The sequence below is a fragment of the Lepidochelys kempii genome, chromosome 22 (genome assembly GCF_965140265.1).
Source record: "Lepidochelys kempii isolate rLepKem1 chromosome 22, rLepKem1.hap2, whole genome shotgun sequence".
NCBI lineage: Eukaryota > Metazoa > Chordata > Testudines > Cheloniidae > Lepidochelys > Lepidochelys kempii.
Genome location: NC_133277.1, coordinates 624,964 through 645,911, shown reverse-complemented (window position 1 = coordinate 645,911; position 20,948 = coordinate 624,964). Strand labels below are relative to the sequence as shown.

The following is a 20,948-nucleotide window of genomic DNA, read 5'->3' as shown; positions in this document are numbered from 1 at the left end:
CCACTGTAGTGCAGCATGGTCGGTTTGCAGGTGGAAACGCCGTCCCCAAACATATGGGCATAGCTTTTCCAGGGCATAGACAAAGGTGTAACATTCTTTTTCACTGACTGACCAGTTGCTTTCCCTCTCAGACAGTTTTTTGCTGAGAAACACTACAGGGTGGAATTCTTGATCCGGTCCTTTCTGCATTAAAACTGCTCCCACAGCACGCTCGGATGCATCTGTGGTTAGAATCATAGAATCATAGAATCATAGAATCATAGAATATCAGGGTTGGAAGGGACCCCAGAAGGTCATCTAGTCCAACCCCCTGCTCAAAGCAGGACCAATTCCCAGTTAAATCATCCCAGCCAGGGCTTTGTCAAGCCTGACCTTAAAAACCTCTAAGGAAGGAGATTCTACCACCTCCCTAGGTAACGCATTCCAGTGTTTCACCACCCTCTTAGTGAAAAAGTTTTTCCTAATATCCAATCTAAACCTCCCCCACTGCAACTTGAGACCATTACTCCTCGTTCTGTCATCTGCTACCATTGAGAACAGTCTAGAGCCATCCTCTTTGGAACCCCCTTTCAGGTAGTTGAAAGCAGCTATCAAATCCCCCCTCATTCTTCTCTTCTGCAGGCTAAACAATCCCAGCTCCCTCAGCCTCTCCTCATAACTCATGTGTTCCAGTCCCCTAATCATTTTTGTTGCCCTTCGCTGGACTCTCTCCAATTTATCCACATCCTTCTTGAAGTGTGGGGCCCAAAACTGGACACAGTACTCCAGATGAGGCCTCACCAATGTCGAATAGAGGGGAACGATCACGTCCCTCGATCTGCTCGCTATGCCCCTACTTATACATCCCAAAATGCCATTGGCCTTCTTGGCAACAAGGGCACACTGCTGACTCATATCCAGCTTCTCGTCCACTGTCACCCCTAGGTCCTTTTCCGCAGAACTGCTGCCTAGCCATTCGGTCCCTAGTCTGTAGCTGTGCATTGGGTTCTTCCGTCCTAAGTGCAGGACCCTGCACTTATCCTTATTGAACCTCATCAGATTCCTTTTGACCCAATCTTCCAATTGGTCTAGGTCCTTCTGTAGCCTATCCCTCCCCTCCAGCGTATCTACCACTCCTCCCAGTTTAGTATCATCCGCAAATTTGCTGAGAGTGCAATCCACACCATTCTCCAGATCATTTATGAAGATATTGAATAAAACCGGCCCCAGGACCGACCCTTGGGGCACTCCACTTGATACCGGCTGCCAACTAGACATGGAGCCATTGATCACTACCCGTTGAGCCCGACAATCTAGCCAGCTTTCTACCCACCTTATAGTGCATTCATCCAGCCCATACTTCCTTAACTTGCTGACAAGAATACTATGGGAGACCGTGTCAAAAGCTTTGCTAAAGTCAAGAAACAATACATCCACTGCTTTCCCTTCATCCACAGAACCAGTAATCTCATCGTAAAAGGCGATTAGATTAGGTTACTAGGAACGGTTTGTCAAAGCCTGGGGCCCTTAGTACAGGGTCAGACATGAGTGTCGCTTTAAGGTGGTTAAAGGCCTTCTGACACTTTTCGGTCCACTGAACGGCATTTGGCTGTTTCTTTTTGGTTAGGTCTGTCAGTGGGGCAGCGATTTGTCTGTATTGCGGTACAAATAATCTGTAATAACCGGACAAGCCGAAGAAGGATTGAACCTATTTCTTTGACTTTGGGACAGGCCACTTTTGGATAGCATCCACTTTGGCCTGTAGGGGGCTGATAGTTCCTTGACCCACCTGGTGTCCAAAGTAAGTCACTCTGTTTAGGCCTATTTGACACTTCTTAGCCTTAACAGTTAGTCCTGCCTCCCTTATGCGCTCAAGGACTTTTTGTAGATGTTCCAGGTGTTCTGCCCAGGAATCCGAAAATATGGCCACATCGTCAAGGTAGGCAACTGCATATTCTCCTAATTCCGCTAGGAGACCATCTACAAGTCTTTGGAAGGTGGCGGGTGCATTTCGCAGCCCGAAAGGGAGGACATTAAATTCATACAGCCCGAGATGTGTGGTGAAGGCTGACCTTTCCTTGGCGGATTGATCTAGCGGTACCTGCCAGTACCCCTTGGTTAAGTCCAAGGTAGAGATGAACTGGGCCCGTCCCAGGTTCTCTAATAGTTCATCTGTAGATGGCATTGGATAGTTGTCTGGGTGAGATACAGCATTTAGCTTACAGTAGTCCATGCAAAAATGTATCCCCCCATCTGGTTTGGGAACTAGAACCACTGGAGATGCCCATGCACTTCCAGAGGGGTGGATTACACCCATCTGTAACATATCCTGGATCTCCCATTCTATAGCAGTTTTAGCTTGAGGAGACACCCGGTAAGTTTGGATTTTAATTGGGTGAGCATTACCTGTGTCAATGGAGTGGTATGTCCGTTCAGTCAGTCCTGGGGTGGCTGAGAACGTTGGCGCATAGCTAGTGCACAGCTCCTTGATCTGCTGTCACTGCATGCACCCAATGGTCATGGAGAGGTTCACCTCTTCCACACCACCAGCACTTTTTCCTTCGTAGTAGACACCTTCAGGCCACTCAGCATCGTCTCCTCCCTGGGCTGTAAACTGACAAACCTTTAATTCTCTGGAATAAAAGGGCTTTAGGGTATTAATATGGTACACCTTAGGCTTTCGATTGGAAGTGGGGAATGCTATCAGATAATTAATGGCTCCTAGGCGCTCCTGGACCGTGAATGGCCCTTCCCACGATGCTTCCATTTTATTGGCCTGGAGCACCTTTAAGACCATGACCTGGTCCCCTACTTTGAAGGAACGCTCTCTGGCATGTTTATCATACCAGACTTTTTGCTCTTTTTGAGCATCCTGTAAGTTTTCTTTAGCAAGGGCTAGAGAGGTTCGGAGGGTGTTTTGTAGGTTGGTTAGAAAGTCCAGAATGTTAGTTCTTGGAGAAGGTGTAAATCCCTCCCGTTGCTGCTTCACGAACTGTAATGACCTCTTAACCTCACGGCCATATACAAGTTTAAATGGGGAAAACCCTAAACTGGGACGTGGTACAGCTCTGTAGGCAAAGAGCAAGTGCTGCAACACTAGGTCTCAATCATTGGAGTGCTCATTTACGAATTTACGTATCATGGCCCCCCAAGTTCCATTAAACTTCTCCACCATGCCATTTGTTTGATGGTGGTAAGGAGTGGCAACTAAGTGATTTACCCCATGAGCTTCCCGACGGTTTTCCATAGTTCCCGCCAGGAAATTAGTCCCTGCATCTGTGAGGATGTCGGAGGGCCAACCTACCCTGGCAAAAATGTCTGCTAGTGCCTGGCACACACTTAGCCCTGGTGTTGCTTAGAGCCACTGCTTCTGGCCATCAGGTGGCAAAATCCATGAAAGTCAGTATGTACTGCTTTCCTCTGGGTGTCTTTTTTCGGAAAGGACCCAGAATATCCACAGCTACTTGCTGAAATGGAACTTCAATGATGGGAAGTGCCTGGAGAGGGGCTTTGACCTGGTCTTGGGGTTTTCCCACTCTTTGACATACTTCACAATATAGGACATAGGTAGAAACATCCTTGCCCATTCCCTCCCAGTGGAATGACCCCCCAAAACGGTCTTTGGTCCTGTTCACCCCAGCATGGCGACGAGGGTGAGCATGGGCTAAGCTCAAGAGCTTGTCCCAGTATTTAGTTGGAACTGCCAACTGTCTCTGAGGATGCCAGTCTTCCTGGTGTCCACCAGAAAGAGTTTCCTTGTATAAAAGTCCTTTTTCTACAACAAACTTGGATCAATTAGAAGAGCTGAGAGGTGGTGGGTTGGTCTGTGCCACCGTCCAAGCTCTCTGGAGCCTTTCATCTGCTTTCTGTTCGGTCTGGAACTGTTCCCTTGATGCTGGAGACATCGGTTCCTCATCGGATTGTGGACCTATACTTGGTCCCTTTGGAAGCGATGTAGTGGATGGGGCTGTTTCCGTTGACTATGAACAGCTCTCCGCTGGGACACTATGTTGGGGTTCAAGCTCCGGCTGAGCCTCTTGTGTAGGTCTGCTGCTGGTTCAGGTTCGGTGGAGGCCTCTGGTGTTGAGGTTGCAAGTACTGGATTCCGTGCTGGCAATGGGTCTGGTACTGGTTGTTCTCTGGTTCCGGATCTGGCACTGGTTCCGTCTGGGTCTCTGGTACTGGATCCACTACTGCTGTTGCAGGCATTGGCCTGGGGTTTGGGTCCATCACCTCTGACAGGGTTCTGATAGAAATTTCCGGAACAGAGCTAGGCACGACAGCTTATCATAGAATCATAGAATATCAGGGTTGGGAGGGACCTCAGGAGGTCATCTAGTCCAACTCCCTGCTCAAAGCAGGACCAATCCCCAATTAAATCATCCCAGCCAGGGCTTTGTCAAGCCTGACCTTAAAAACTTCTAAGGAAGGAGATTCTACCTCCTCCCTAGGTAACGCATTCCAGTGTTTCACCACCCTCCTAGTGAAAAAGTTTTTCCTAATATCCAACCTAAACCTCCCCCACTGCAACTTGAGACCATTACTCCTTGTCCTGTCCTCTTCTACCACTGAGAATAGTCTAGAACCATCCTCTCTGGAACCACCTCTCAGGTAGTTGAAAGCAGCTATCAAATCCCCCCTCATTCTTCTCTTCTGCAGACAAAACAATCCCAGTTCCCTCAGCCTCTCCTCAGAAGTCATGTGTTCCAGACCCCTAATCATTTTTGTTGCCCTTCGCTGGACTCTCTCCAATTTATCCACATCCTTCTTGTAGTGTGGGGCCCAAAACTGGACACAGTACTCCAGATGAGGCCTCACCAATGTCGAATAGAGGGGAACGATCACGTCCCTCGATCTGCTCGCTATGCCCCTACTTATACATCCCAAAATGCCATTGGCCTTCTTGGCAACAAGGGCACACTGTTGACTCATATCCAGCTTCTTGTCCACTGTCACCCCTAGGTCCTTTTCCGCAGAACTGCTGCCTAGCCATTCGGTCCCTAGTCTGTAGCGGTGCATTGGGTTCTTCTGTCCTAAGTGCAGGACCCTGCACTTATCCTTACTGAACCTCATCAGATTTCTTTTGGCCCAATCCTCCAATTTGTCTAGGTCCCTCTGTATCCTATCCCTGCCCTCCAGCGTATCTACCACTCCTCCCAGTTTAGTATCATCCGCAAATTTGCTGAGAGTGCAGTCCACACCATTCTCCAGATCATTTATGAAGATATAGAACAAAACCGGCCCCAGAGCCGACCCCTGGGGCACTCCACTTGACACCGGCTTCCAACTAGACATGGAGCCATTGATCACTACCCGTTGAGCCCGACAATCTAGCCAACTTTCTACCCACCTTATAGTGCATTCATCCAGCCCATACTTCTTTAACTTGCTGACAAGAATACTGTGGGAGACCGTGTCAAAAGCTTTGCTAAAATCAAGAAACAATACATCCGCTGCTTTCCCTTCATCCACAGAACCAGTAATCTCATCATAGAAGGCGATTAGATTAGTCAGGCATGACCTTCCCTTGGGGAATCTATGCTGACTGTTCCTGATCACTTTCCTCTCATGTAAGTGCTTCAGGATTGATTCTTTGAGGACCTGCTCCATGATTTTTCCGGGGACTGAGGTGAGGCTGACTGGCCTGTAGTTCCCAGGATCCTCCTTTCTTCCCTTTTTTAAGGCTTGTTTAGCCTGGCTGCGGTTGACCATTCCCACCCTCTTTGCCCGCTTCACATGGTTGGCCAAGTCTTCCCCCAACATCATGGGGATGGGATAATGATCATAGACTGCAAAAGTCCACGTTCCTGACCAGTCCTTGTACTGGACAGGCAACTTGGCTGTAGGGAAATTGAAAGAGTTGGACTTGAAGGGTTGAATCGTCGCTTAAATCTCTGGATTGATTAAATAGGGGTCCATTAAGGAAGCATGGATAGTTGACACTTGTGCTCCGGTGTCCCTCCACGTGGTGACCTTCTTCCCGTCCACACTCACAGTTTCCCTCTGCTCCAAGGGTATCTGGGAGGTATCTGGGCCTGTGGATCTCTGGTGTGATTCTTGTGCAATGAACTGTAATCTGTTGGGGTTCTTGGGCAGTTGGCCTTTACATGCCCCAGCTCGTTACATTTAAAACATCGTCCAGCTGTCGGGTCACTGGGGCGAGGCGGGTTGCTGGAGAACAGGGTGGTGGGATGATAAGGTGTCTGGAGGGTTCTTTGGGAGGTAGGTGGGGCCTTGTGTGGCTCCCGGTAATCGGGTGTGGTCTGGGGTTGTCCCTTCTGGTCTCCGCTCCAACTGCAACCAGTTTTCTTCTTCTCTGCCACCTCCACCCATCTGGCTCCAATCTCTGCTGCCTCGATTACAGTTTTGGCTTTCCATCTAGGATGTATCTTTCTATTTCCTCAGGAAGACCCTCTCACAATTGTTCCATTTGGATTAGGAAGGGCAAATTTACTGGAGATTCAACACTTGCTCCTGATATCCAGGCACCCCAATGTTTCACAATATGGTAGACATGTCGGGTAAATGACACCTCTGGTTTCCACCTTAGGGCTCTGAACCTCTGACGAGACTGCTCGGGTGTTATCCCCGTTCTGACTCTCGCCTTGGATTTAAACAGTTCATACTTGTTCATGTGTTCTTTAGGCATTTCAGCCGCCACCTCGGCTGAGGGTCCACTGAGCTGCGGCCACAGCTCTACCATGTATTGGTCGGTAGAGATGCTGTACCCAAGGCAGGCCCTTTCGAAATTTTCTAAGAAGGTCTCCGTATCTAAGAAGGCCTCCAGGCATTGCCTGCCTTGTAGGTGGGGAACTTTCTGGGATGGGAAGTGGTACTTGGAGAAGGATTGCTCGGGTTTGTTGGTGTATTCTGCTGAGCCTTTATCTTCTCCATCTCCTCCACATGCTTCCACTCTTTTTTCTTCTCCTCCAGTTCTTTGGCCCCTTGCCTCCATTTCCCTCCTGTGGGCAGCCTCCTGTACCTCCTTCTCCAGCCTCAGGAGTTCTATCTGTCTTTCATGTTCCTTTTGTTTTTTCTCAGCCTGAAATCTGGCTAATTCCAGCTTTTGTTGAGTTGTGGATTCTGTCATCCTAACCTCTCTGTTTTTAACTAACGTTACACCCAAGGTTTAGAAATAAAGAAACAAAACTTGCCTGTAAAATTTTGCTGTGCTGGAATAGGATACCTATTCTCTGATAGTGATTGTCAACCTACAGAAAAAGACAATTCCCTTTGTCTCTCCTCTGGCCCCAAATCAAAGGAAAAAACCTCCAACTACTTGGAAACCTGTTTACCAGGACCCCAAAGGAAAAAAAATTCCTTTTCAAACCTGCGCTTCTTGTAAAAAAAAAATCAAAATCCTAAAAAAAAAAACCCCTGCCACTTTTGTCTCTAGGGAAATGGGTAGAACACTGCCCCCCCCCCCATTTACTTTTTGGGGAAAAAAACTCTGGTTTGTGAAGACTGTGAATTTCCATGCAGGAGTTAATTACTCTGCCTCCAGGCAAAGAAAACCTGTAATTCACAAAGATAATCCCCTTTTGTCTCTGCTCTGGCCCCAAAGCAGAGAAAAAACTCGCTACTTTCAGTGGGACCTCCTTTCCAGCAGCCCCAAAGGGATAAAATATTTCCTTTTTAAAATCTGTTTTTCTGGTTCAAAAAATCTCAAATCGATCTAAAAAGGATTTCAGGTTAATCCCACCACTCTGCCACCATGTCAAGGTTCCTTCCCCACTCTGAACTTTAGGGTACAGATGTGGGGACCTTCATGAAAACCTCCTAAGCTCAGTTTTACCAGCTTAGGTTAAAACTTCCCCAAGGTACAAATTAATTTTACACTTTGCCCTTGGAATTTCCACTGCCACCACCAAACTTTAACTGGGTTTACTGGGAAAACGTAGTTTGGACACTTCTTTCCCCCCAAAATCCTCCCAATCCTTCCACCCTACTTCCTGGGGAAGGTTTGGAAAAAATCCTCACCAATTTGCATAGGTGACCACACACCCAAACCCTTGGATCTTAGAACAATGAAAAAGCATTCAGTTTTCTTACAGGAAGACTTTTAATAGAAGTAAAGGAATCACCTCTGTAAAATCAGGATGGTAGATAGCTTCCTGGGTAATTAGATTCAAAACACAGAGAAACCTTCTAGGCAAAACCTTAAGTTACAAAAAAGACACACAGTCAGGAATAGTCATTCTATTCAGCACAGTTCTTTTCTCAGCCATTTAAAGAAATCATAATCTAACACATACCTAGCTAGATTACTTACTAAAAGTTCTAAGATTCCATTTCTGTTTTGTCCCTGGCAAAAGCAGCATACAGACAGACACAGACCTTTTGTTTCTCTCCCTCCTCCCAGCTTTTGAAAGTCTCTTGTCTCCTCATTGGTCATTTTGGTCAGGTGCCAGCGAGGTTACCTTTAGCTTCTTAACTCTTTACAGGTGAGAGGATTTTTCCTCTGGCCAGGAGGGATTTTAAAGGGGTTTACCCTTCCCTTGATATTTATGACAGCATCCCAGAGCCTGCACCACAGACCCCCTCCCCCACCCAATCTGCCGTTCGAGAGCCTTAGGCAGGTAGGGGGCAGAGTTTTTGGGGGGTGGAGTTTTGGGGAGTGGTTTCTGGGCAGCATGGGTGACATTATTGGCCAAATCGGAGAATTTGAGGATTGACACTGGCCCTAAGGTAAAGTGAGTTTGAGACCCTGCTTAAAGGGATTGGAGCAATGCTGGGGAGAAGGAAGGGCACAGAGCTGGGGAGCATTGTGTGCTCCAAGGAAAGTTATTGTTGTGCTCTGGTGACACAGGGTGGGTGTGGGGATTTTGTCAGCTGTGGTGCTTGTAGAGAGATAAAGTTCACTAAGCCCCAGGTTGAAAACTTTTCCTGCTCCAGAAGTCCTTTGTTGAGAGTGTAGCTCACTGTTTGAATAGTTGCCTGCAGGGCAATGGGTTCCTAGTTCAAATCCAAATGCTTCCCTTTAAAAACTTTTTCAAATGAAAATCGATTTCCAGACCCGTCTCCAGTGTGTTCAGGAGTTTTCTAATTGGGGATGCTTGAAATGAATGTAAACACTCAGCAGTTCCCCTTGCAATATATAGAAAACCCAGCAGAGCTGTCCAGCAGCTGAAATCCACTCCAGTCCTCGCGTCTCCAAGAGGGACACTCTGTATTTGGGGCATGTGCGACACCTCTGGGACGATGAAAGGTGAAAAATGCTGGATTCAATGACAGCTGAGACCACAGGAGGGGAAGGTGAATGGCAGAACTGCACAGAGTCATAACACTCAGACCTGGGGCTTCACTGTCACTACCCCTGTGTTTGTCCTCATTTATATCCTAAGAAACACACCCTTCCCCCTCCCCCACACACTGTCACACCCAACCTTTTCCCCTGGAGCCCACCCCAACCCTACACTACCCCTCTCCCACACACATGCCATGGGACACAGCCTCTCTGTGACTCACCCAGGTCGGGACTTGCCTCTGCATTGCCCCAACAGGGGACCAGTGAGCCTACAAATAGAAAAGACTTCCCTTCCCTTCTTCAGAGTCTCGTTAACCTCACGCAGGAGAAGTTTTAGCACCGGGTGGCTCAAAGCACCAACCTTCCCCTCCGCAGCGGAAGGTGGGAACCAGCTCGATCACACGGAAGGAGGCTCCCCACCTCTGTTGCTGCCATCCTGCAGCATTTAATATGGATTTGTTTTAGATAATGCAACCCCCTCATCCATACATACATTCATGGAACAAGGAGACAAGCCCGTAACTAGGGGTTCCACTGGTGCAATGGGTTAGCACATAGCACTTATAGAGCAGTCCCGTCTGGAATAGTGCTGAGGTTTTGAATTCAAACCTCACCTGGAGCACTGGTTTTCTTTAAGCAAATGGCTTCTGCCAATCATTTTGCCCTGTGGAAAATACAATCCCAGCTCAGAAGACACTGAGGTCCCTCCCTTTTCCGAGTGCAGGTCAGATTTCACACATCTACAATGCTCTGTTATCCACCAGCCACCTGTGTCAGGAGGGGTCAAGCAGATCCCAGAGCATGGCTCATTCTGTGATTCTTCACTCCCTGACCCTCCTCAATCTTTGCTCCCCAAACCACCTTTAGGAACACCCTCTTGGCTATGAGACTCAAACTCTTCCTGTGTGTGTGGTTTTTGTTCATACCTGTATGGGCCTGTGCAGTGTGTGATTTTCTCTTTCTCTCTGTGTGTATCTTCATGTGTAAATTCACTGTAACTTTGCAAAATATCCACAGCTTTGCCAATTTTCACCAGGAATTTTTCTCAATCAAAAATTGTCACTTGTTCCCTACCACTTGGTGACCATTGCCCCAGGGCACTGTCACACTCAGGGTCCTGATTTCCCATTGACCCTTCCCCCTTCTATTGGGACTGGGAACTAGCCAACCAAAAATCGCACTAAGTTTTAGTAAAGGGCCAACTGTCCCCTTACACAAGCCATCCCCGAGAGGGTCACTGAAGGCAAGAGGAGGCAGAAGAAACTGGTCCCATGGTGTAATGGTCAGCACTCAGGACTCTAAATCCTGCAATCTGAGTTCAAATCTCAGTGGGACCTCATGGTAAATCCCTGGAGCTCAAAGTGCTCCTGTCTCCGGCTGAGCAAGAGCAAGTTGTTTACCTTCTACTGGGTGACTCGTACCCACTGGAGCCAGGTGTTTGAGTGGGATGGCTGCCATTGTTTGGGGCTCTGGAACTGGCTACTGATGCCTGCAGTCCTGTGGTTTGACCTGGTGGTTGGGATTCTCGCCGCTTCACCTGATCCCCACATGTTTGGCCCTTGCGCTTGCTGTCACACTTTTCATCTTGCCCGCATGGTGCATGAGGTAAGGAGTGCCAGGGCCAGTCATCATAGTCAGGATCAGAAAGGAGGGAGGAAGAGTCCCAGGCTGGAGCCCAGCACACCTCTCCTCCTTTGGACACCTGGAGCAGAGGAGGTTGGTGCTGAGAGCTCCAAGGGAAGGTTTATAAGCCACAGAGCAACATAGGGTAGGGCAAGAGGAGGGGAGGACCGTGCCTATGCATGGCCAGCAGACGGGCATATGACACCTGGCCGCCAGCCTGCTCCCTGCTGTGCCAAACACCCACTGAAGGCCACCCAGAGACCAGCATGTGGGGCGGCTTCTGATGCTCAGTGGCCAGCATCAGAAGATGGTAGGAAAGCAGGGCCACCCCTTGGTAGGGCCTCTGACCGTTCCCACTCAGGTGCTCACTTTTGCAGTGGGGCAGGAGATTTTACCCCAAGAGGCTTTTCCCTAGCTGGCGAGAAGCAGAGAAACACCCAGCTCCAAAGGCGCTATTTAGCCCCCTCAAGCACAGGGACAGCCGCACATTTGGAGGAGGGAAACTGCTCTACACGCTAGCCCGGTCATCTGTCCATTTACTTTGGCAAGTCAGGAATGGCAAAGGCTAGACTGGACGTACCTCGGGCTCACGCCCTAGGCTTTGTAACTCCCAAACCCAACTCCTTCCCGGGGGTCTAGCTGAAGCCAGAGCATTGGCCTGAACAGCCAAGAAGAGGATCCAGACCTGAAGAAAGCAGGACTTTCAGAATTAAGGGAAAACTGCACAAGTCCAACCATGAAGGGACTTAACCCTCAATCACCTCATCTGAAGCCATGTGCCTTATCCATTAGGCCACGTGGTCACAGGAGAGAAGCCTCTCCAAACACTTCTTTGGAAAGGTGGACACTGTGTTTCTCAGGTCAGCTACTGAGGGGGGCAGAGGCTCTCTGGGCACAAGAAGTCGAATTCCCAGCGAGACGTGAGACTTAATTGTATGGAGCCAGGTGCAGGACTTTGGCAGGGAGGCTTAGGCATGGGGGATTGGGGTGCAGCAGGTGGGTCGGCTGTCTAGGTGCAAATTTATTGACCCTGAGGTGCAGGAGGGAGGAAGAGGAGGCGGAATCGGCAGTGGGCGTGGAGAAAAAGAGGTCAGGGAGAGGCTCTCAGGAAGCCTGGCCAGCTCAGTCCATAGAGCATCAGGCTCTTAATGGGAGTTCAAGGCCCTGTCCAGGCACTCAGCTCTTGTGTGCTAGGAGCCAAATCATTCCTGGTGGTGTCCAGAGCCATGTGTGGGAAAGGGAGGCTGAGACTTGTGCACCCTGCTCTGTGGCAGGGATCCTGGTAGCTCAGGCTCCGGGAAGTCTTCTGTACTCAGAGGTGCTGACTTTGAGACTTCCTGGGGCTTGCTTGACCTCTGCCCCAAACCCCCACCCTGTCCTATTTCTTCCTCCTGCACACTGGATCACTGGCAGGTGGGAGGTGCTGAAGAGGAGGAGCTTGTGGGCCAGGCTGCTCACAGGTGGGAGGTGCTGTGGGGAGCTGGCTGCCAGTGGGCGCTGAGCAGCTCTTGTTTTGTTTCCGTTGGTGCTGCAGCCCCATAGCACCCATGGAGTCGGCGCCTCTGGCTGCACTGACGGCTCCCTTCACACTCTAGAGAGAGGAACAGAACCAGGGTTATGGCTGATCTATGGGGCAGGGGGTGTTAGGTGAGTGGCAGAGGCTTCAGGTGCTGAGAGTTTGTCTGACGCCTCAGGGACACAGTGTAAGGTGGTGTCCCAGGGATCTCTATGAAAGGAGCAGAACAGGATTTACTTGGGGTTGGGAGAGAATTGAGAGGGTCTCAGGGGTTGTAGAGAGTATTGCCCAGGTTAGAGACTGGCTAAAAGACAGGCCTCGCTGTGAGCAAGATTCAAACCTGCACAGGGGAACCCTTTTGGATTTTGACTCCAATGCCTTCACCACTCGGCCATCGCAGCTGCGAGCACACTAGTGCTTCAATGCCACAGAAATTGGTAAATAATCACAGTGCCCAGGCTTGAAAAGAAAAGGAGGACTTGTGGCACCTTAGAGACAAACAAATGTATTAGAACACAAGCTTTTGTGAGCAACAGCTCACGTCATCGAATGCATGCAGTGGAAACTATAGTGTGGAGATTTATATACACAGAGAACATGAAACAATGGGTGATACCATACACACTGTAAGGAGAGTGATCAGGAAAGGTGAGCTATTACCAGCAGGAGAGCAGGGGGGTGGGGTGGGGTGAGGGTGACCTTCTGTAGTGATAATCAAGGTGGGCCATTTCCAGCACTTTACAAGAACTGTAGGAGGGGAAATAAACAAGGAGAAATAGTTTTACTTTGTGTAATGACACATCCACTCCCAGTCTTTATTCAAGCCTAAGTTAGTTGTATCCAGTTTGCAAATTAATTACAATTCAGCAGGGTCATAAATATAAAGGGAAGGGTAAACACCTTTAAAATCCCTCCTGGCCAGAGGAAAAATCCTTTCACCTGTAAAGGGTTAAGAAGCTAGGATAACCTCGCTGGCACCTGACCAAAATGACCAATGAGGAGACAAGATACTTTCAAAAGCTGGGAGGAGGGAGAAAAGCAAAGGGTCTGTGTCGGTCTGTGTGATGCTTTTGCCAGGGACAGAACAGGAATGGAGTCTTAGAATTTAGCAAGTAATCTAGCTAGATATGCGTTAGATTATGATTTCTTTAAATGGCTGAGAAAATAAGCCTTGCTGAATGGAATCGATATACCTGTTGTTGTGTTTTTTGTAACTTAAGGTTTTTCCTAGAGCGATTCTCTATGTTTTTAATCTAATTACCCTGTAAGGTACCCTGTAAGCCTGATTTTACAGAGCTAATTCTTTTTTATTTTTTCTTCTATTAAAATTCTTCTTTTAAGAAACTGTTTTTTTTTAATTTTTCTCAAGATCCAAGGGTTTGGGTCTGTGGTCACCTATGCAAATTGGTGAGGATTTTTATCAAACCTTCCCCAGAAAAAAAGGGGGTAAAATTTGGGAGGATTTTTGGGGGAAGGACGTTTCCAAGAGGCTCTTTCCTAATAAAAAACCCGGGTAGACGTTTGGTGGTGGCAGCGAAAGTCCAAGGGCTTAAATAGTTTGTACCTTGGGGAACTTTTAACATAAGTTGGTAAAAGTAAGTTTAGGAGGTTTTCATGAAGGTCCCCACATCTATACCCTAGAGTTCAGAGTGGGGAAGGAACCTTGACATGGTGGCAGAGTGGTGGGATTAACTTGAAATCATTTTGAGATCAATTTGAGATTTTTTGAACCAGAAGCATAGATTTTAAAAGGGAATTTTTTTTCCTTTGGGCTGCTGGAAAGCAGGTTTCCAAGTGAAAACAGTTTGAGTTTTTTTCTCTGCTTTGGGGCCAGAGCAGAGACAAAAGGGAATTGTCTTTTGTGAGCTGGAGTTTTCTCTACCTAAAGGCAGGGTAGTTAACCTCCTGCAGGGAAATTCACAAGTCTTCACAGACCTGAAGCTGTTTTTTATCGAAGAGCAACTAGAGGGGTTTTCTGCCTATTTGCCTGGAGACAAAGGTGTTAGGGTTTTGGGGTTTTTTTTGTGGATTTTTGTTGTTGTTTTTTTTGGGGGGGGGGATTTTTCTGTAGGCTGACCATCACTATCAGAGAATATAGGTATCATATTACAGCACAGCAAAATTTAACAAGCCAAATTTTTTTGTTTGTTTGTTTTATTTCTAACTCTCGGGTGTAAAGTTAGTTAAAAATGGAGAGGTAAATATGGCAGAAACCAAGAGACAGCACAAATTGGAGTTGGGCAGACTGGAGGCAGTGAAAGAGGAAGAAAAAGCCCTAGAAGCTGCCCACAGGAGAAAAATGGAGTCAGCAAAAGAGGCAGAACACCGAGAGGCTGCTCATAGGAGAGTTATGGAGGCAGAAAAAAACCAAGAGGCTGCCCACAAGAGAGCAACGGATTCAAAGGAAAAAGAAATGGAGGCAAAGGCCAAATAACTGTAGGAGAAGGAAAAAGAGGGGAAGCATGCACTGGAGATGGAGGAGGCAAAGACTCAGCAAAATATACCAACAAACCCTAGCAATCCTTCTACAGGTATCACTTCCCATCCCAGAAAGTTCCCCACCTACAAGCCAGGCGATGATACCGAGGCCTTCTTAGAAAACCTCGAAAGGGCCTGCCTTGGGAACAGCATCTCTGCAGACCAATACATGGTAGAGCTGAGGCCGCAGCTCAGTGGACCCTTAGCTGAGGTGGTGGCTGAAATGCGTAAGGAACAAATGAACCAGTATGAACTTTTTAAATCCAAGTTGAGAGTCAGAATGGGGCTAACACCCGAGCATTCCTGTCGGCAATTCAGAGCCCTAAGGTGGAATTAACTGACATGCCTACCACATTGTGAAACACTGGGATGCCTGGAAATCAGGAGAAAGTGTTAAATCTCCAGAAGATTTGCCCTTCCTAATGCAAATGGAGCAATTCTTAGAGGGTGTTCCTGAGGAAATAGAAAGATAGATCCTAGAGGGGAAGCCCAAAACTGTAAACGAGGTGGGGGAGATTGGAGCCAGATGGGTGGAGGTGACAGAAAAGAAAAAACTGGTTACAGTTGGAGCGGATACCAGAAAGGACAACCCCAGACCACACCCTACAACCGGGGGCTGCCCAAGGCCCCAGCTACCCCTCAAGGAACCCTCCAGACACCTTATCGTCCCACCACACCGTTCTCTAGCAACCCACCTCACCCCAGTGACCCGACAGCTGGGCGATGTTTTAAATGTAACAAGCTGGGGCATGTAAATGCCAACTGACCCAAGAACCCCGACAGATTACAGTTCATTGCTCCCGGATCACACCAGAGGTCCTCAGGGCCAGATACCTCCCAGATACCCCTGGAGCAGAGGGAAACTGTGAGTGTGGACGGGAAGAAGGTCACCACATGGAGGGACACCGGAGCACAAGTGTCAGCTATCCGTGCTTCCTTAGTGGACCCCAATTTAATCAAGCCAGAGATCCAAGTGATGATTCAACCCATTAAGTCCAACTCTTTCAATTTGCCTACAGCCAAGTTGCCTGTCCAGTACCAGGGCTGGTCAGGAACGTGGACTTTTGCAGCCTATGATGATTATCCCATCCCCATGCTGTTGGGGGAAGACTTGGCCAATCATGTGAAGCGGGCCAAGAGGGTGGGAATGGTCACCCGCAGCCAGGCTAAACAAGCCGTCACGCCTAGCTCCGTTCCGGAAACTTCTACCAGGACCAAAGACCGTTTGGGGAGGTCATTCTACTGGGAGGGAATGGGCAAGGATGTTTCTACCTCTTTCAGGTCTTGTGAGGTATGCGAAAAAGTGGGAAAACCCCAAGACGAGGTCAAAGCCCCTTTCCAGCCACTCCCCATCATTGAAGTTCCATTTCACTGAGTAGCTGTGGATATTCTGGGTCCTTTCCGAAAAAAGACACCCAGAGGAAAGCAGTACATACTGACTTTCATGGATTTTGCCACCTGATGGCCGGAAGCAGTAGCTCCTAAGCAACACCAGGGCTAAAAGTATGTGCCAGGCACTAGCAGACATTTTTGCCAGGGTAGGTTGGCCCTCTGACATCCTCACAGGTGCAGGAACTAATTTCCTGGCAGGAACTATGGAAAACCTTTGGGAAGCTCATGGGGTAAATCACTTGGTTGCCACTCCTTACCACCATCAAACAAATGGCATGGTGGAGAAGTTTAATGGAACTTGGGGGGCCATGATACATAAATTCGTAAATGAGCACTCCAATGACTGGGACCTAGTGTTGCAGCAGTTGCTCTTTGCCTACAGAGCTGTACCACACCCCAGTTTAGGGTTTTCCCCATTTAAACTTGTATATGGCCGTGAGGTTAAGGGGCCATTACAGTTGGTGAAGCAGCAACGGGAGGGATTTACACCTTCTCCAGGAACTAACATTCTGGACTTTCTAACCAACCTCCAAAACACCCTCCAAACCTCTCTAGCCCTTGCTAAAGAAAACTTACAGGATGCTCAAAAAGAGCAAAAAGCCTGGTATGATAAACATGCCAGAGAGCGTTCCTTCAAAGTAGGGGACCAGGTCATGGTCTTAAAGGCGCTCCAGGCCCATAAAATGGAAGCGTCGTGGGAAGGGCCATTCACGGTCCAGGAGTGCCTAGGAGCCATTAATTATCTCATAGCATTTCCCACTTCCAACCAAAAGCTTAAGGTGTACCATATTAATTCCCTAAAGCCCTTTTATTCCAGAGACTTAAAGGTTTGTCAGTTTACAGCCCAGGGAGGAGACAACGCTGAGTGGCCTACTACGAAGGGGAAAGTGCTGGTGGCGTGGAAAAGGTGAACCTCTCCCTGATCCTTGGGCTTATGCAGCAACAGCAGATCCAGGAGCTGTGCACTAGCTACGCGCTGATGTTCTCAGCCACCCCAGGACTGACTGAATGGGCATACCGCTCCATTGACACACGTAATGCTCACCCAATTAAAGTCCAACCTTACCGGGTCTTACCTTACCCTCCTCAAGCTAAAACTGCTATAGAATGGGAGACCCTGGATGTGTTACAGATGGATGTATTCCGCCCCTCTGGCAGTGCATGGGCACCTCCAGTGGTTCTTGTTCCCAAACCAGATGAAAAAATATCTTTTGCGTGGACTACCATAAGCTAAATGCTGTAACTCACCCAGACAACTATCCAATGCCACGCACAGATGAACTATTAGAGAACCTGTGACAGGCCCAGTTCATCTCTACCTTGGTCTTAACCAAGGGGTACTGGCAGGTACTGCTAGACGAATCCGTGAAGGAAAGGTCAGCCTTCACCACACATCTCGGGCTGTATGAATTTAATGTACTCCCTTTCGAGCTGCGGAAGGCACTCGCCACCTTCCAAAGACTTGTAGATGGTCTCCTAGCGGGATTAGGAGAATATGCAGTCACCTACCTTGATGATGTGGCCATATTTTCTGATTCCTGGGCAGAACACCTGGAACATCTACAAAAAGTCTTTGAGCGCATAAGGGAGGCAGGACTAACTGTTAAGGCTAAGAAGTGTCAAATAGGCCTAAACAGAGTGACTTACCTTGGACACCAGGTGGGTTAAGGAACTGTCAACCCCTACAGGCCAAAGTGCATGCTATCCACAAGTGGCCTGTCCCAAAGTCAAAGAAACAGGTTCAATCCTTCTTAGGCTTGTCCGATTATTACAGACGATTTGTACCGCAATACAGCTAAATCGCCACCCCACTGACAGACCTAACCAAAAAGAAACAATCAAATGCCATTCAGTGGACCAAAGAGTGTCAGAAGGCCTTTAACCACCTTAAAGCAACACTCATGTCTGACCCTGTACTAAGGGCCCCAGACTTTGACAAACCGTTCCTAGTAACCACAGATGCGTCTGAGCGTGGTGTGGGAGCAGTTTTAATGCAGGAAGGACCTGAGCAAGAATTCCATCCTGTAGTGTTTCTCAGCAAAAAACTGTCTGAGAGGAAAGCAACTGGTCAGTCAGGGAAAAAGAATTTTACTCCATTGTCTACACTCTGGAAAAGCTACACCCATATGTTTGGGGACGGCATTTCCAGCTGCAAACCGACCATGCTGCGCTACAGTGGCTTCATACCGCCATGGGAAATAAGAAAAAACTTATTCAGTGGAGTTTAGCTCTCCAAGATTTTGATTGCGACATCCAACACATCTCATGAGCTTCTAACAAAGTGGCTGATGCACTCTCCCATGAAAGTTTCCCAGAATCAACTGGTTAAAATCGTCTTTGAGATGTGGAAAATATTGTTAGTCTTTATATACTTGCTAGTATAGTTCAAGGCGCATGTGTCTTATTAACTCTGTTTTTTCCTAGAACTCCAGGAAGAAATCCCAGCCAGCGTTTCACCCTAGCTGAGATTTGGGGGGCGTTTCATAAATATAAAGGGAAAAATAAGCACCTTTAAAATCCCTCCTGGCCAGAGGAAAAACCCTTTCACCTGTAAAGGGTTAAGAAGCTAGGATAACCTCGCTGGCACCCGACAACAATGACCAATGAGGAGACAAGATACTTTCAAAGCTGGAGGGGGAGGAAAACAAAGTGTCTGGGTCTGTCTGTATGATACTTTTGCCGGGGACAGAACAGGAATGGAGTCTTAGAACTTAGTAAGTAATCTAGCTAGATATGCATTAGATTATGATTTGTTAAAATGGCTGAGAAAATAAGCTTTGCTGAATGGAATGGATATTCCTGTCGCTGTGTTTTTTGTAAGTTAAGGTTTTTCCTAGAGGGATTCTCTGTGTTTTGAGTCTAATTACCCTGTAAGGTATTTACAAGCCTGATTTTACAGAGGTGATTCTTTTTTACTTCTATTGAAATTCTTCTTTTAAGAAACTGTTTTTTTTATTTTTCTCAAGATCCAAGGGTTTGGGTCTGTGTACACCTATGCAAATTGGTGAGGATTTTTATCAAACCTTCCCCAGAAAAAAGGGGGTAAGATTTGGGAAGATTTGGGAAGACATTTCCAAATGGCTCTTTCCTAATAAAAAGCCCTGTTAGACTTTTGGAGGTGGCAGCAAAAGTCGTAGGGCAAAATGTAAAATAGTTTGTACCTTGGGGAATTTTTAACCTAAGCTGGTAAAAGTAAGCTTAGGAGGTTTTCATGCAGGTCGCCACATCTGAACCCTAGTGTTCAGAGTGGGGAAGGAACCTTGACAAGCAGTCTCTCGTTGGAGTCTGTTTTTGAAGTTTTTTTGTTGAAGAATTGCCACTTTTAGGTCTGTAATCGAGTGACCAAAGAGATTGAAGTGAACTACAGAATTTCCACAGCAAACCTGGCTCCAAAAGCACAGGGAGCATTTGGGGTTTGTTCTCTTTGCTTTGCCATGTGCAGTCGCACAGAGAGGGCTTTCAAAAGTCTCCCCTCCCACAAAGCGGGAATGGGAAATGATTCTCAACTTGAAGCTTGATGTGAATGAGGATGTCTGGACCACAGGACCAGGGACTAACATGTGTGCTAGAGAAACCAGTGACACACAGAACCAGGCTAAGGAAAATGTTTCCTGGAGTCAATAACTGGAATAGTAGTATTGTGCAGGAGAATGTCTCACAAGAGGCGTTAGTGCATTGTTGGTTTGGTAGCAGAAGTCACAGAGACGGGGAGGTCTAGCTTTGGGTTCTGGCCAACAGAGGGATGAATTTTATTGTCTTCATATTTCAATAGAAAAATTCAGACCCAAACTGTGTGTGGTGGGGGGTTCTGTGGTTTGCATTTGTTTTGTTTTGTTTTTCTCATTTGAAATGTCCTTGATAATTTGTCTGGGAAAACCATTTGGACAAGGCCAAGGACAAGTTAGAAGAATTAAAAATCTCCATGGCAGTGAGGGGGTCCCTCAGCGCCAGGGGAGGGGTGGAGATTTTTATGAGGGGAGTTGAGGTGATAAATGAGAGGCTTTTGCTCCAGCGAAAGAGAGGTTTGGCAGGTTCATTTTTATCAAGTGACTCCCCCACCCAAACACACACACAAACACACACACACACTGCTCCCCTGCTGCTGCTGCCCCAGCTCAAACCCCACTGTCACCCCCAGCATGTGACCTACAGCTTCCTGCTGACAAAGCCCTTATATATCAGAGAAAAACTCCCCTAGTCTGCCCCTTCTCCCAGCTGAGCCCTCCCCGCACAGAGCCCAGGACAGCCCCGACCTAGCTGGATCTCGTGGCAGATGACCGAGGATGCGCGTTGCTGACACAAGGAGCCAAGTGGGCACACACCCAAGCAATGTAATAACTGTGTCGGTTCCAGTGACATAACTGTGCAGTACAAACATTGCCTGAGTATTTCACTCCGTGCACTGAGATGGGAGCGTAAAACACCCACCCACCATTGAAATCCCCCAATTTACTATCTCTGCCCTTCCCAGAAAGTCATAAACTTCAGTTCTTTCTTGCTAGCAGAGGGGAACTTCAAGTGCTACTAATGTTTACGACTGATTAAATAATGTTCAGAGTTTAATTAATATAGTAGAAAAATACACAGTAATTTCTTGACCAAACACCACAAGGTGAAACAGGAACAGAGACAAACCTTGTCAGTAAAGTCACTTTTCCCCAAAGATCCTCAAAATATTCTTAATTCCCACCCCACCACCATAGGACATCTGTA

General features: G+C 47.7%; 1 non-coding gene across 1 annotated transcript; it reads right to left on the bottom strand.

Annotated features, from left to right (window-relative positions):
* Window positions 1-12,684: 12,684 nt before the first annotated feature.
* TRNAL-CAA (transfer RNA leucine (anticodon CAA)) lies at window positions 12,685-12,766 on the bottom strand. The gene has a single exon. It is a non-coding gene; the product is annotated as a tRNA-Leu (tRNA).
* Between the last annotated feature and the right edge of the window lie 8,182 nt (window positions 12,767-20,948).